This window comes from Cricetulus griseus (genome assembly GCF_003668045.3).
Source record: "Cricetulus griseus strain 17A/GY chromosome 1 unlocalized genomic scaffold, alternate assembly CriGri-PICRH-1.0 chr1_0, whole genome shotgun sequence".
Taxonomy (NCBI): Eukaryota; Metazoa; Chordata; class Mammalia; order Rodentia; family Cricetidae; genus Cricetulus; species Cricetulus griseus.
The window spans coordinates 186,925,444-186,939,834 of NW_023276806.1; the positions used below are offsets into that span (position 1 = coordinate 186,925,444).

General features: G+C 38.0%; 1 protein-coding gene and 1 pseudogene across 13 annotated transcripts in view; both read right to left on the reverse strand.

Moving 5' to 3' along the window:
- The window catches only part of Adam22 (ADAM metallopeptidase domain 22), a 206,724-nt gene that overhangs the window by 118,495 nt on the left and 73,838 nt on the right, over window positions 1–14,391 (reverse strand). The window lies entirely within an intron of this gene.
- On the reverse strand, window positions 1,765–5,774 carry LOC113832813 (annotated as a pseudogene).

A 14,391-nucleotide genomic window follows, 5' to 3' on the forward strand; every position in this document is an offset into this window, starting at 1 on the left:
CATTTAGGGCTGGATGCTCCAAAGCCTCTCACTGTGCATATTGTCCAGTTATGAGTATCGTGTTAATTATCATCTACTGCAAGAAGCTTCTCTGATGAGGGTTAAGCAATGCACTGGACTATGGGTTTAGCAATGTATCATTAGGAGTCATCACTATGCACCTTTAGCAGAATAATAGTAATAGGTTTACTAGACAAGTCCATGGCATATCTAGACTTAGGTTCTTGGCCTCATTAACAGTGTCAGGTATGGATTCCATCTCACTGAACTGGCCTTAAATCCAATTTTTTACAATGGTTGGTTATCTTCCTAATGTTTGTGCTACTATTGCACTGGTGGGTATATCTTTTAGGCATACCTAAAACTGCCTATCTCTTTATCCTGGAGTTGGGGTTACAGGCAACCTTGTACCTGGAGTACCTGTACAGTCAACACTCTTCCCACTGAGCCATCTTCCCAGGCCCAAAAAGTCTTTAAATTTTTTAAAGAACTAAAATATAAATAAAATTGTCATGAATAACTAAAAGGAATACATGAGGCTATAAATTTTTAATGCTACTCTATTTATACACATTGAGGCATTTTAAAAAAAAAAAATCTTCTAAAAGTGTTTTATGAGTCATCAAGCCCAAGTTGTCCCAATTGTAAACTTCTGAGCTCATGGCCCATCATGATGAGCATCGAGCCTACAGTTGTTTTAAATGTAAACTAAATGTGTAAGCAAGTGCTACATAGCTACAGTGCTGCAGAATCCATTTCACTTCCACTCAGGAAACTAAAATCCATGTGACATTTGCCTTTGAAAATACATACTCATATTTCCCTCCCCGTCTCAGGTTTATGTGTGTGTGACAGAGAGAGGGAGGGAAATGGAGGAAGGAGGGAGAGAGAGAGAGAGAGAGAGAGAGAGAGAGAGAGAGAGAGAGAGAGAGAGAGAGAGACCATAAAGCTTATCATTTTGTCTGATGTTGCTGGCTGGTGAGCTCTGGGGATCCACTTTTCTCTGGCCCCTAAAGGAATACAAAGCCATGCCTGGCTTTTTATGTGGGTGTTGCTTGGGGTTCAAACACAGGTCCTCAAGCTGGCAGAGCAAGTGCTCTTATCCACAGAGCCATCTGCCCATTCCCTGAAATACATTTTCCTATTTACAGTATTCGAGGGCCAGCTAGGATGTGCTAGATTATATGTTACAGATTAAAAAATAAATAAAAGAAAACAACTAAAAAGTGAGTTAAACTATCAAGACGTTTATCATCTTCTTATTGGAAATTCCAGGGCAATTATAATTCAATTTTCAATGAACATTCAGTTTTGTTAGATGAAGAAACTTGAGCCTTAAAATATATATGCATAGGCAAACTATTGAGACATTTTAAGTATGGATGAGTAGGCAATCGGCAAATTGTATTATACGTAGGCAGAAATTCACAGGATGGCATCTGTCTATCGACTTGCCCGGTAACTGAAAGAATTACTGTTGCATAGACAACTAGGAATAGTAGACTTTTTCTTTTTAGGTCAGTTCTGGACCTTGTAGGGGACCTGTGGTAGGGAAGGCAAATGCATCAGTGAGAGAAATACCATACGCAACACTGCATGGCTCAGAATGAGCTGCTGTGGTTCCTCTGCCCAGCTTACTCCCTGTTCTAAGTATGCTAAGCTATGTCTCTGAACTCTCACTCTGTGCCTAACATGATTTATCTTCAGTTTAAAGGTTAATTTGTTCATCTGTTCTACCTTTGAGACAGCTTACTCTATAGCATACTACAGGCTGCCACTGGCCACATCAGGGTACTTACAGAGCCGGTTCACGCAGAAACGCAGCACCACTGAGATGAAGGGTACTTTGTTTGCTAAAATTTATTGTTGTCGCTTTATGGGTATGGGAATTTGCCTATGTGCCTAAGTGTATGTCTGTGTACCACATGTGTGCCTGGTGCCTGCAGAGGTCAGAAAGAGGCATCAGAGCCCCTGCAGCTAGAGTTACAAACTGTTGTGAGCCACCATGTGGGTGTTTAGAATTGAACCCAGGAAAAGCAGCCAGTACTCTTAACCAATGAGCCATCTCTCCAGCCCCCAAGAGAGTTTTTTAAATTTCTGCTCTGCCATCAATCAGTGTAATGTTGGGCTGTTCTCTTAATTGGATTCTCTAATGGCCCTAATGTAGCTGCTGCCATTTCTAAGACCCTCATGAAGACAATACATCTCAAGATTTAGCAGAAGGAAGGAGGGGAGGAGTCAGGAGGGAGGAAGGACTAGCCTGACGGGCTACACTTCTTTAAAAGAGAAGCAAATGTTTTTACAAAACTCTTAGCTTTAATCTTCTCAAATGTCTTTTTCCAGAATTACATTATGGGCCACACCTAAACCAATCCTTTGACACAGACATTAATCACTAAATCATCTAGATTCTTCTTCAATGGAACATGAGGAGCACTCAGAGTTGAACACGATTAAGGGACAAAGGGCAGGGGAGAGAGAATAACTGTTGCATGGAAAACCAACAGCTTTTTTTTTTTAGGTATGTTGAATATTTCACACATTTCCAAGTGCTTCTGACAAAACAGTAATCCGTGTACTGCAGACCAACCTCAAACAAAACAGAGAGTTGCAACAGCATCCACACCACACTAGGTTAACTCAGCTTGTGTCCCAAACAGGATAGGTTCTGGCCAGAATTCTGCATAGAGCTCTCCCTTGGCTTTGGCATTATATGGTACATCTTCCCTTTAGTGTGTGGGGGGGGAACACTAACACACAGATGCAATGTTTATTAGCAGAGCCAGCCAGGTTCCAGCTGTTGGGATCTGAACTAGTAAATTCTGGGAAGAGGGAGGAAGTCCTGCAACCTAACAATGAAGGAAATTGAAGTTGGGCTTTAGGAGAACATCATGGCAGTCTTCCCAATAGTCTTCAGAAGAACATAGTGGTAGCAGTAGTAGCAATGATCTTAATTCCTTAAAAACAACTTTGAAGTCTTCTAGGTTTTTGAATTTCAAGGGAATAATAAATTTTAGCAAACAAAGTACCCTTCATCTCAGTGGTGCTGTGTTTCTGCGTGGACCGGCTCTGTAAAGTACCCTGATGTGGCCAGTGGCAGCACATAGGCAAATTCCCATACCCATAAAGCAACAACAATAAATTCAAGGGAATATTCAAGGAAATTCAAGGGAATATTTTCAAGTGAACTGTAACATCTAGGCAATAGGACAGTGTGAATCACAGCATGAGTAATCAGAGCAAAGAGAAGCCCTCAGCTCGGGAGTTATGTAGCCTTTCCAATCAAGTACTAGTCCACATCCACTGCCAGGAAAGGCCCCATGTAATTCACACCAGAAACAGTGCATGCGACTCTATTTTGTTTGCTTGTAGTTTTATGAAATATGCTAAGTACTGTTATTTAATGACTGGGCTGTGAATCCTTCCAGTAAAAATGTCATTGTGTCTTCTACTGAAATGAAAAATAGTACATATTGCCATCAACAGGGATTAAATACATTTTCATAAAATCTCGTGAAATAGAAATAATCAAAATTATCTTGTCTTTTTCTTCAGGACATTGCTGTTTATTTATTGTAAAACAAGAATCCACTTGGATCACTGTAAACCAAGGAAATGACAGGGTCTCATTGCATAGAGAAGATGTTTTCCTCCCAGAAACGTAAAAGATAAGTCCACTCTATGCCGACAGCCTACTTAATACTTTGTGTATGGATGCTCCTTTAGTGAACTTTCAGAGATAAAAGCAAGTCTTAAAATTAGGAATGTGTTCTGAGTGCTACTTCTCTTTTCATTTGCATGTTATAATAACCCTAGAATAGTAAAACCATAACCGTGTAAGTGCTTTCAGTCATAACACAGCATGGAGACACACATCTGTAATCCAACTATCCAAGACGTCCAAGGAGGGTTGCTGCAAGTTTGAGACCAGCCTGAGCTACAAAGCAAAACCTTGTCTCAAAGAACTAAACTACAATAACAAATATTTTCTGTCAAAAGAGTGGTGATGCTTTGTTGACTGGGAAAGTCTAATGAATCAGAAGTAGCATGTATAACACAAAAGTTGGGGAGGGGAGAACAAGTATTAGACTTTCCATCTGCCCTCTGCCATTTACTATCTCTATAACCTTGGATAAATTATGTTATCTTGGTGAAATAATTTGTCCATGTTAAAATGAAGATGTTACAAATTTGTTATGAGAGTAAGCCAGCCTTTAAGTGACTTCACATGGCATTGATGATCTTGATTTCAATCAAACCACTGCCTAGTCATTAGCTTGTGTTTACAAATCTTTCTCTAGAATAGTTGTTGTTTTAATCGTTTTTATTTTTTAGATTTATTTGTATAAGGATTTTGCCTTCATATGTGTGTTTGTCTGCACAATTTTTATGCAGTAGTGGCTCCTTGATAGGTCCTATTTGCACCCATTTGGACAGGGTTGTCTTTTGCAGTCATCTTGTCCTTATCTATCTTCATCTTGGGTTTATATGGATTAAATAACTTACTTTTAAGTCCAATGTTTGTACCAAAGTTACCCTTAGAAGCCTTTCAGACACTGTGACTGATTGGGATGCTGAGAACCTGAACCTTGAACTTTCTCCTGATGCTGCAATGGAAGGAAGAGTTTAGTACCTCCTACATAGTGAAAATATAAATATGCTGTGGCCAAAGGAAGTTATTGATTACAAATGGCTGTTTCCATTGCCACTCCTGTCTCAATGAGGGTTAGATTATCTCTCCCAACCTCCCATAGCTGATCTGCCTCTTGCATAATATGTAAGACGTGATCCTCTGTATCATCTGTGACTGAAAGTTTCATATTTGTGTATATATATATATATATATATATATATATATATATATATATAGAGAGAGAGAGAGAGAGAGAGAGAGAGGTTCCTTTTTTGAGTAATATCACTATGATGTCAGGAAGCCCAAGCAGCAACCAGAAACATGCAGGAGGAGATGAATCAGGTCCCTAACTAACAGCAGCAAATGAATTCCCAGGCAACACTGGCATTGATTTTCTTCCTTCCTTCTTTCCTTCCTTCCTTCCTTCCTTCCTTCCTTCCTTCCTTCCTTCCTTCCTTCCTCCCTCCCTCCCTCCCTCCCTCCCTTCCTTCCTTTATTTCTCTTTCTCTCTTTTCTTCCTCTCTTTCCTTCTTTTATCTTTCTAACTTCCATTTTATTTTTCCAAGGTGTTTTTTCTTCTGTCCTGAGGAAGCTAACTCTTAACATGGGCTTTAGTGGGGGTTGTGGTGCAGCACCAGCAGGTCTAAATGATGGTGGGGTGTTCCGTCCTTCTGGGCTTCACAAGATCAATTCCTGACTACCTTGCTCTGAATGGCACAGCTTACACAGTAACACAGCTTGACACAGAAGTTAGGAAGCACATAAGCATTGGAGACACTTGCTTTGGGTATGTCCTTGACAGCAGCGGCCTCTACCAAGTTCTGAATGATGAACTTCTTAATGGCCTTGTCCTTGGGCACACACTGGGCACAGTTCATGCAGTGCATTGGGGCACATGGCCATGGCCCTTTTTGGCATGACTATTGTTTCTTCTTGTTTTCATTTTTTGGGAGGTCATCTTGGAGCCAAGACCCAAATGAGCACTGACACATAAATCCTATCTGGGCAGTCAATGCACAGAACCATGCAAAATAATCAACTATAAGGCCTATTCTCACAGTAAGGCAGAGGTTGATCATACATTCCTATTCTCAAATTTAGTAACTGCTATCTTACATAAAAGCAACATATTTTCTTTAGAGCAGTTCCCAAATATTCGAGAAAATTTACTTCGGATAATATGAATACCAAAAAAATCATAAAACTTCCAACATGATTATAAGGTACCTAGCAAAGACAGGGGTCACAATAAAAAAAAAATCAAAGACACCATTAAATGTTTAACTATGAAAAGCTTACTAGAACTTATGGAAACTTTAAAAACCAACATTTATTTTACTTAAGAGACAATAAATACTAAACTGAGAACTTTTTTAAGAAAGAACTTTGGCCTCTCTCTTTTATTTTATTCAGCATACCTCCTCTGCCAGCCCATACCAATCCATCTCCAATCTCTCATGTATTTATTTCTCTTACTCCTTTTAACCGAGAATTAATTGTCCAGATACTATTTGGGAGAAAACTGTCTTGTTGCGAATCCTCATAATACAGAAACTAGATAAGTTCCTGGACATCTGTAGCAGCAAGAGTTAACCATTCATTCTTCAGCTCAGTTTTATGCCATAATTTTATCTATTCCTTTAGCACATAATAACCAGTGTTTGAAAGTCCTGTTTTGTTTACGCTACATGAAATTGAAAAGACAAGCGTGAGTTAAAAGCTTATCCATGACATAGTTTTTGGATGAGAGTTTCATTTTATTACTTTCCAAGCTGTAAACATGAAAATTCCTCCCTTTTATGCACATACAAGGGATCTACTGAACAGGCTTGTGCTGGAAGGTAGGACGATTTTAGTTACTGTGGGGGTTACAGTGGGTAGGCATTTGTATTTGAAGGTTTGGTCCCCAGTTGGTAGAACTGCTTGGGAAAGATTGGGAGGTGTGGCCTTAAAGAAGGAGGTGTGTTAATGGGGGCAGGCTTTGCATCCACACTGGTCCACTGCTCCTCTCTCTCTCTCTCCTTCCCTCTCTCCCTTCCTCCTTCTTCCCTCCCTTCCTCCTTTCTTCCCTTCCTCCCTCCTTCTGCCTGCAATTTGTAGACCAGAAGTGAGCTTCAGCGGCTGCTCCAGTGCCATCCCTGCCTGCCTGAGGCCATGTTTCCTACAATGATGTTCACAAACTAATCTTCTGAAACTGTGAGCAAGTCTCCAATTAAATAGTTTCCTTATAAATTCCCTTGGTCATGGTGTCTCATCACAGCCAAAGGAGAGTAACTAAGACAGTTACAGTCTACTAAGTCAAAATCTGATGAAAATTATCAGTGAACTTCCAGCGTGCATGCTCGGAATAAGTATGTTCAGTGAGCGTTGAGATGGATACTGTCACTGATGCTATCTGTTATTTATAGACTCCTTATTTCTAATGAAGTCAAGATTTCTAAGTCGAGCTTTGCAGTAGGATCACAGGATTGTAAAGAAAAAAGACAGATCACATCCATATTACAAGATCAGAACTCCCTAGTTTTATTACATACTATAAAATGTCACCAAACATGCAAGTACAATCAAACTACAGCAGTTTACAAATATTCCAGTAAAAGTCTATTAGTATATAATAGTGTGTTGCATATTCTGATTGTTGTACTCATTGCCACTTTGACAATCAAAGATACCAGGGAACACACAACAGTAAAGCAATGAAAAGGAGTCTCGGGTGAAATGTATGATATTCAACCAACACTCCTCTTGGATACAGCCAAATCTAGGACTAACTTTATTTATTTAGGACACCTTTGCATATCTTTGTGTATTATTTTTAACATGGGCTCTAGGAATCAATCTCAGGTCCCTGTGCTAACACAGCAAGCACTTTACCAACTACGTCGTCTCCCCAGTCCCATTTTAATTTTTAAAATTTGTATTAGTTCTTTGAGAATTTCATAGAGTGTGTTCTGGTTATATTCACCCTTCCTCCCTCAACTTTTTCTAGATCCACACCCTTCCCCACACACCCTTATGTCCTTTTCTTCTCTCTTTTTTGAACCCATGAAGAACAATTTGTACAGCCCAGATATTCTGGGGTGTGTGGTCTTCTACTGGTCCACATACCAGGGCTACTCTCCTAGAGAAAACTTAACTTTTTCCTCCCAGCACCTAACAGTTGCTGGTAGCTCTGCAAGTAGACATGGAATTTCATGTCCAACTTCTCTCTACACATCTCTTCCTCTGTTCAGTATAGGTGGAACTTGTTGGTCAGGGGATCTCTCTTTCTCCAATTGGTATAGTTGGGGACTGTGACTCCATTGACTGCTCCTTCAGGCACACGCAGAACAGAGCCTCCTGTGAACGCTCCTCCTGGTGGAAGTGGGCCCAAGGTTCAGGTGGTCACTCCTTGAGGTGCAGATGGGGCTACAGCTCTGGTGAATGATCCTCCCATTGGAGGTGTAAATGGTGCTGAGGGTCCAGTGGTTGATGTGGTAGCAGGGTATCTCCAACTGAGAAATGGCAGTGGATGCTGGCTGAGACACAGATGCTCTGTCCCAGAGGAACTTTTTTTGAGATAGCTTTTGGAAGCTACTGTTGGAAACTGCTGCTGTCATTTTAACCGGTGATCAATCCTTGCTCCTGGGCCTGACGCTGGGACCTCCCTCTGACACTGCTCCCAAGTCTGAAGCTTGTGGCTACTTAGACACTCCACAATTATCTGATAAATCATTGCATTCTTCTTTATCTAAATTCAGCCATTATACCAGCAAAAGAAAAAGTGTTCATTGATGCCTTTGAGCCATAAATTTCAAATTATGTTTTCATACAGGAGAATTCAATGAATAATGGCAAGGCCCCATGCTCAGCTGGGGCAGAATAAACAGAAACCTTGTAACTAAATAATTTGCACAACATCTTTGAAATAAAAAGAAACCAATTCACATCTACATGACTGACCTTCTTCCCTGGGCTCTCTCTAGTTACTACTCTAATTTTAGATTTCAGTATCAAACTAATTAGATATTTGAAGGAAATAGCTTAATAAAACATAAGCACTATCCTTGCCTAGGAAGTAAAAAGAGTGAAGCAATATCCTATGAATATTCCATGCAGATGGATCCAAAAGCACTAACTTTATGAAGTAACAAAGAATCTGCATTTTAAAAACTCCAATGAAATTGGAATTAAATGTATGTGGGAACAAGCGATTGCACAGAATTCAAGGAATGTTTTTCTAAGCGTTTTTTAATCATCTCTAATTTATCTTGTATGCAGATTCCTGGGCTAGGAGAAATAGAAATTGAGGCTGGAAGAGCCTTAAGAGATGACTGGAAATCTTAAATAGCAAATATAACAATGTCATTAGAAACCAGGCAGGTGCATTACCATAGTTCAAGAACAGACTACCAAGAATGTTTCACAAGTTTCTCTAGACAAACCAGTGATTTCTTTGTTTTCAAGTTCCCTCTCTATTGCTAACTGTTTTTAAACCTGGTAGCACTTAGAAACAAGGTATACCCACACTGTATTTCTTCCGAGTTGACCTTGTTTTATAATGTTCTTCCACAAACATCATTACTATTTGTTCTTCTAGCACATTTATACTTCAACATGTTATTAAAAGCATTCTATATAAAGTGATATATTTCATCAACAGCTTTAAAATAAAGTCTGCTAGCAAAAAATTTAAAAAGGCCTTTATATACTACTCACTAACTTCATCTAATCTTAGATTGCTCTAAGGTCAGGGTAAAGACCGATGTCAGTTACCAAAATGGCACATGGGAGAGTATATACAAATGAGTTGTGCTCCAGATAAGGTGAGACACTAGACTTTGGACAAGTGACTTAGCCGGTACAGACTTCAGTTTGACTAATAGTCAACTTCCTAACTTGTAAGTGTGAAAACTGAGACATGCAGGAGTTAAAAATCCCAAGAGCCTGTGTGTATCACTGATCCTCAAGGAAAGGCCTCTTCTGGGAACAACTGGCAGGCCATCTGAAAACATAAGAGCTTGACTTACTATATACTGACAATCTGCGTGTGTGTATGTGTATTGTATGTGGATTAAATACCAATATTTACTAAAATTATTAAAGACAGAAGAGAAAAACTGGGTGACTATTTGCTCATTGAGGAAGGCCTTTCTAAATTTAAGATCAAAATTAAGACCAAATGTGATAATTAAAAACCCTTCCTGATTTGGCAACATGAAAAACTAATACATACATGATAATAACCTCAGTTAATGACATCATTATATATCAGTAGAAAGGGGGAAAATACAATCATAGAACGTAGAGGAAGTGCATAAAAAACAAGAAACATTATCTGATCATGAACTGTTTACTATATATTCTCCTGCACTTCTAAACTGAGTAGCCACCTTGATGTCAAGGATGTCTGAGATATTTACATTTTTCTTCCTTTTCAGAGAGAAAGCCAAGCTGTGTGACTCACAGGAGCAAATGAAACAAATGGCCTTCTCTGTCCAGCTCCCTGGGACATTTTCTCTACCCCATGGTATGAAATGTTTTCCGTTTCTACAGCAAACAAAGCCAAACAAGATCTTAAACTAAACTGCTCTAAATCTGCTGTTTGGTGCAGAGAGGACAACCCCTTTTTTCAAGAGTTGGTTGGAGTCCTGAAGCAAGACAAGATACAAGAAAACATGGCCAGACACGAATTCCAGGTACCTGAGGAATTCAAGGAGCCTCTGTTTTATATTCTACTTCTCTTTTATTCCTAATTTTATCTTTAAAATATTTTATCATATTTTGTACATATATATATATATATATATATATATTTTTTTTTACTGAAATGTATATATACAGTGCCCTGAATTTTATGTAAGACTGCATATTGTAATAAATAATATTAAAGACCCTCCAAAAAGTAAATGATAAATTTATATAATATACATTTTACATACAGATGTATGTACTCTTTGTTATATATTTTATAAGCTTGTTAAAATTACAGCATTTAGTAGCATAATCAGTCTTCTCAAGTACATACTATTCAAGATAAATAACCCAAAATTATTTTTCTAAAAAACACAAAACAAAATACAAAACGATGCCTGTATGCTCCATTCTTAGAAAAATGTGAGAATGTAAAAGGCAGTTGAAGAAACAAGAGAACACAAAGAATATATCCTAGTGTGGTACAATTACTATGAGCCACGATAAATGCAACTGGAAAAAGACAAGACATCTACTAAAAAGAAAAGACATCTACTAAAGGAATGCCAGGGTTCATAAAGGGGAAAGCTTGAACTGCATCAAGACAGATAAAATGTCTGTGGGCTAGAGAGAAACACAAAAGGAGATTTCAGATGAAAGGAAAAGCAGTAACAGGGTTGGGCAGGAAACTCTAGAGGCAAAGAAAGAAGAAGCCCATCTAGCACCCGTGATTAAAATTGAAAAAAAAAAAATAACATTACCATCCAGTGTGTGCAGAGTTTAGTTGCCAGGTTTTTGTTGTGTTGTGTTTTGTTGTGCGAAACCCTTCAAATTCATTAGTTGGCCACAGAAATAAGCATCAAATCAGTAAGGTAGGTACAATATGATCTATTTTAATAGATAAGGAACAGCCATCTTATGGTCAAGTTCAAAGTCTGAAGTTTACCCAACCAGACGATTTGAGAAACAAATCTAAATTCCCCAACTATAACAGTATCGAGATTCATTGCCGGGTATTAATTCTCAAGTTCAGGCTTGAAGCGGATTCCTTCATTAAATGGAATCAGTTAAGCTTAAACTGCTGAGAGCTTTGTCCTCTAACAAGATTGCCAATGAACATGAAAGGACCACCGAAGGAACAAGTGATTCTAAAATGACCTAACTGCAATGATGCTGGAAAACAGGGCATCCACATGCTTAAGAAGAAAACTGGAGTAACATTACAAAACATTCAAAAATCAGTTTGAAATGGATTAAAGACTCTGAGGACAAGAAAGACAAAGTTTCTGTTACTTTACTGCTTCTAGAATCTTCCTGACAATGAGATGAGCAATCATTTAAATACAATGCCAAAAGCATTGGCAGCCGAAGTGAAAATCTACAAGCGAGACTACGTTAAAATAAAATGTTGCTGCACAGCAAAAGAAATGATCAACAAAGAAGCACCCTAGAGAAGGAAAGAAATATCTGCAAACCATTCATTTGATAAGGAAAGAGGATAATAACTATCCAAAATGTACAAGGAACTCAGCAGCAACTAAGACAAATAACCTAATTATAAAATAAATAAAAGACTTAAATAAACAGTTTTCCAAAGAAGGAATACAAGCATCCATTGGGCATATGAAAAGTACTCAACATCATCACGCATCAAAAATGCAACTTAAAACCAAAAGACAAGATCACCATACACCTATCAGAAAGGTTGTTATTGAGAAAGATAAAACATAACAAGTCTTGGAGAGGATTCAAAGAAAAGGGCACATCTGCAGTTAGCAGAAATGAAAATTGCAATAGCCATCATTGCAAATAAGTAGGAAAGTTCCTCAAAAATAATTAAGGTAGAATTACCACAGGATTCCTAGAACCCCACTTCTAGGAATATGGGCAAAAGGAATTAAACCAGCAAACAGAAATGTCTACGCTTGTACTTGGTGCAATATCACTGACAACAGCCAAGAAACACAAACTAAGGGTTCACCAAAAATGAATGGATAAAGATGATGTGGTGTATATACTATTCTGTCTGTAGAGAAAAAAAAAAACTGTTCTATCATTTGAATCTCACTGATGAACCACATGGACAACATGCTAAATGAGACAAGCCAGCCTAGAAAAGCAAATAGCAAATGGTCTCACTTATGTGAGGAATCTAAAATGTGGCAGGTGAGGGGCTTGGGGAGAGAAATAAGGTGTGTTGATTAAAGGTTATAAAATCTTAATTACACGAGAAGAATGATTTCTGGAGACCTACTGTACCATGTGGTGACTATGCTTAATACTATGCTATATGCTTAAAAACCCTAAATATTCTAATTTTAAAAATATGATGTAGGAGAGAGATTTAACTTAGTGGCAGGTCCTAATATAGGCCAGGTACTGGGTTAAATGCTCAGCATTGCAAAATACATCGTAACATTTAAATGTGTAAATATATATGAATGGTAAGTATAGCAGTTATATGAAACCTGTAAGTAAGCATATCATTTGGGTTAGTTTAATTATTCCATAATGCATATACATAAGTAATACATCATATGTTTTAATCTGCACCGTTTTCATTGCTAGTTTTACCTTACTTGGCTGGGAAAGGATGGAGGCAAAACTACAGAAACAATGACCGGACAGCAGTACGTGGGAAGGAGTAGCAAAGAGAGCTGCTTTTAGCAGCTCCACTGCAAGAGCATAAAATAAATCTCCAACTTGGGGTAGATCTTAGTGGCAGACATGTATAGACATTTGTCTCTGTGTTGTTACGGTGACAAAAATATTTCACAGAAAAACACACCTGCTGGACCACCAGCACTCTGAAAAGGCCACCACCAGCAGGACATGGTGGCACATGCTAGTAATCTCAACATTTCAGAAGGCCAGGAAGATGGATGGTGAGTTCAAAGCCAGCCTGGACTCCACATGAGAAAAAAAGTAAAACAAAGTAATAATGATAAAACCATCCTCGTCATATCACAGGTGACCTGCAAATGCAGTACCTACTAACCAAAAGGAAAAAAGAATTACTGAATCAACTTCAAGTCTTCCTTTAAATAATTGAATTCCCAACAGATTGCTAAGAATGAAACTATAGTGTGATATTGGAAAGTGGTAAAGCACAATAATATAACTATATTAAAAGACATTAAAGTATTTACTTTTTTAATAAATAGTATATCATTTAGCTTTCTTAATAATAAAGAAAGCATTTTCTTTGGTTTTAATTTACACCATACTATAGCAATAAAAACAACTGTAATGGTTTACATAATATACAAACATAAAAATAAATGAAAAGAAGTATCTTTGTTACTAAAGATAGAAATTAGTTTCCCTGGGGTCCTTGTACTTTTAAGTGATATGCATACCAATGACAATTCCTTCACAATGTCCACCCACATCTGGATTGGGTGGATATGTGTGAGTGTACTTGCAATAATGCAAAGGGAATTCTTAAATATTTTATCTGTACCTATATTCAGCTTTTGTTAATCAATTCAAATAGGAAAGAAATACAAGCATCAGTTTCCTCTAATTCAGAATGGTAGAAGCCATGAAAAGTACAATATTCTTTAATGCATTCAGGTGTCTGCATTAATGCACATCACTCAATGAGCTAATGAACTGATCCTTTGTTTTCCAGCATTTACTTCCCTCTTGCTATTTTCCCAAGTTACCTCCCTCAGACACACATTTTCAGATTTCAAATATGTAGCTAGCATCACTCCTTCACAAACATAAACAAAAGGCAAGGTCCTCCAAAATGACCACTGTGCAAGGAAGTTTGTCTCATTCTTCTCCTTACTACAAGAAGCAACAAAATTTGCCTCCTCTGGCCATAGTGGCTTTAGTATAGTCTTACTCCTTAGGAAGTGATTAATACGATCAGATTTTGATTTGGGTATGCTCAAGAAGTGAGAAGAAACTATGATGGCCAGATAATATTTTTAAGGCACTTGGATTTGCACCAGAAGCAGATTTTGGTCACATTCAAGAAGAGGACATTAGTTTGTCAACTTAAATTTACCATCACAGCTCCTTTAAGTGAAGATGAAATTATTCTAATTGGAATAGGTTCAAGAAAGATTTGAATG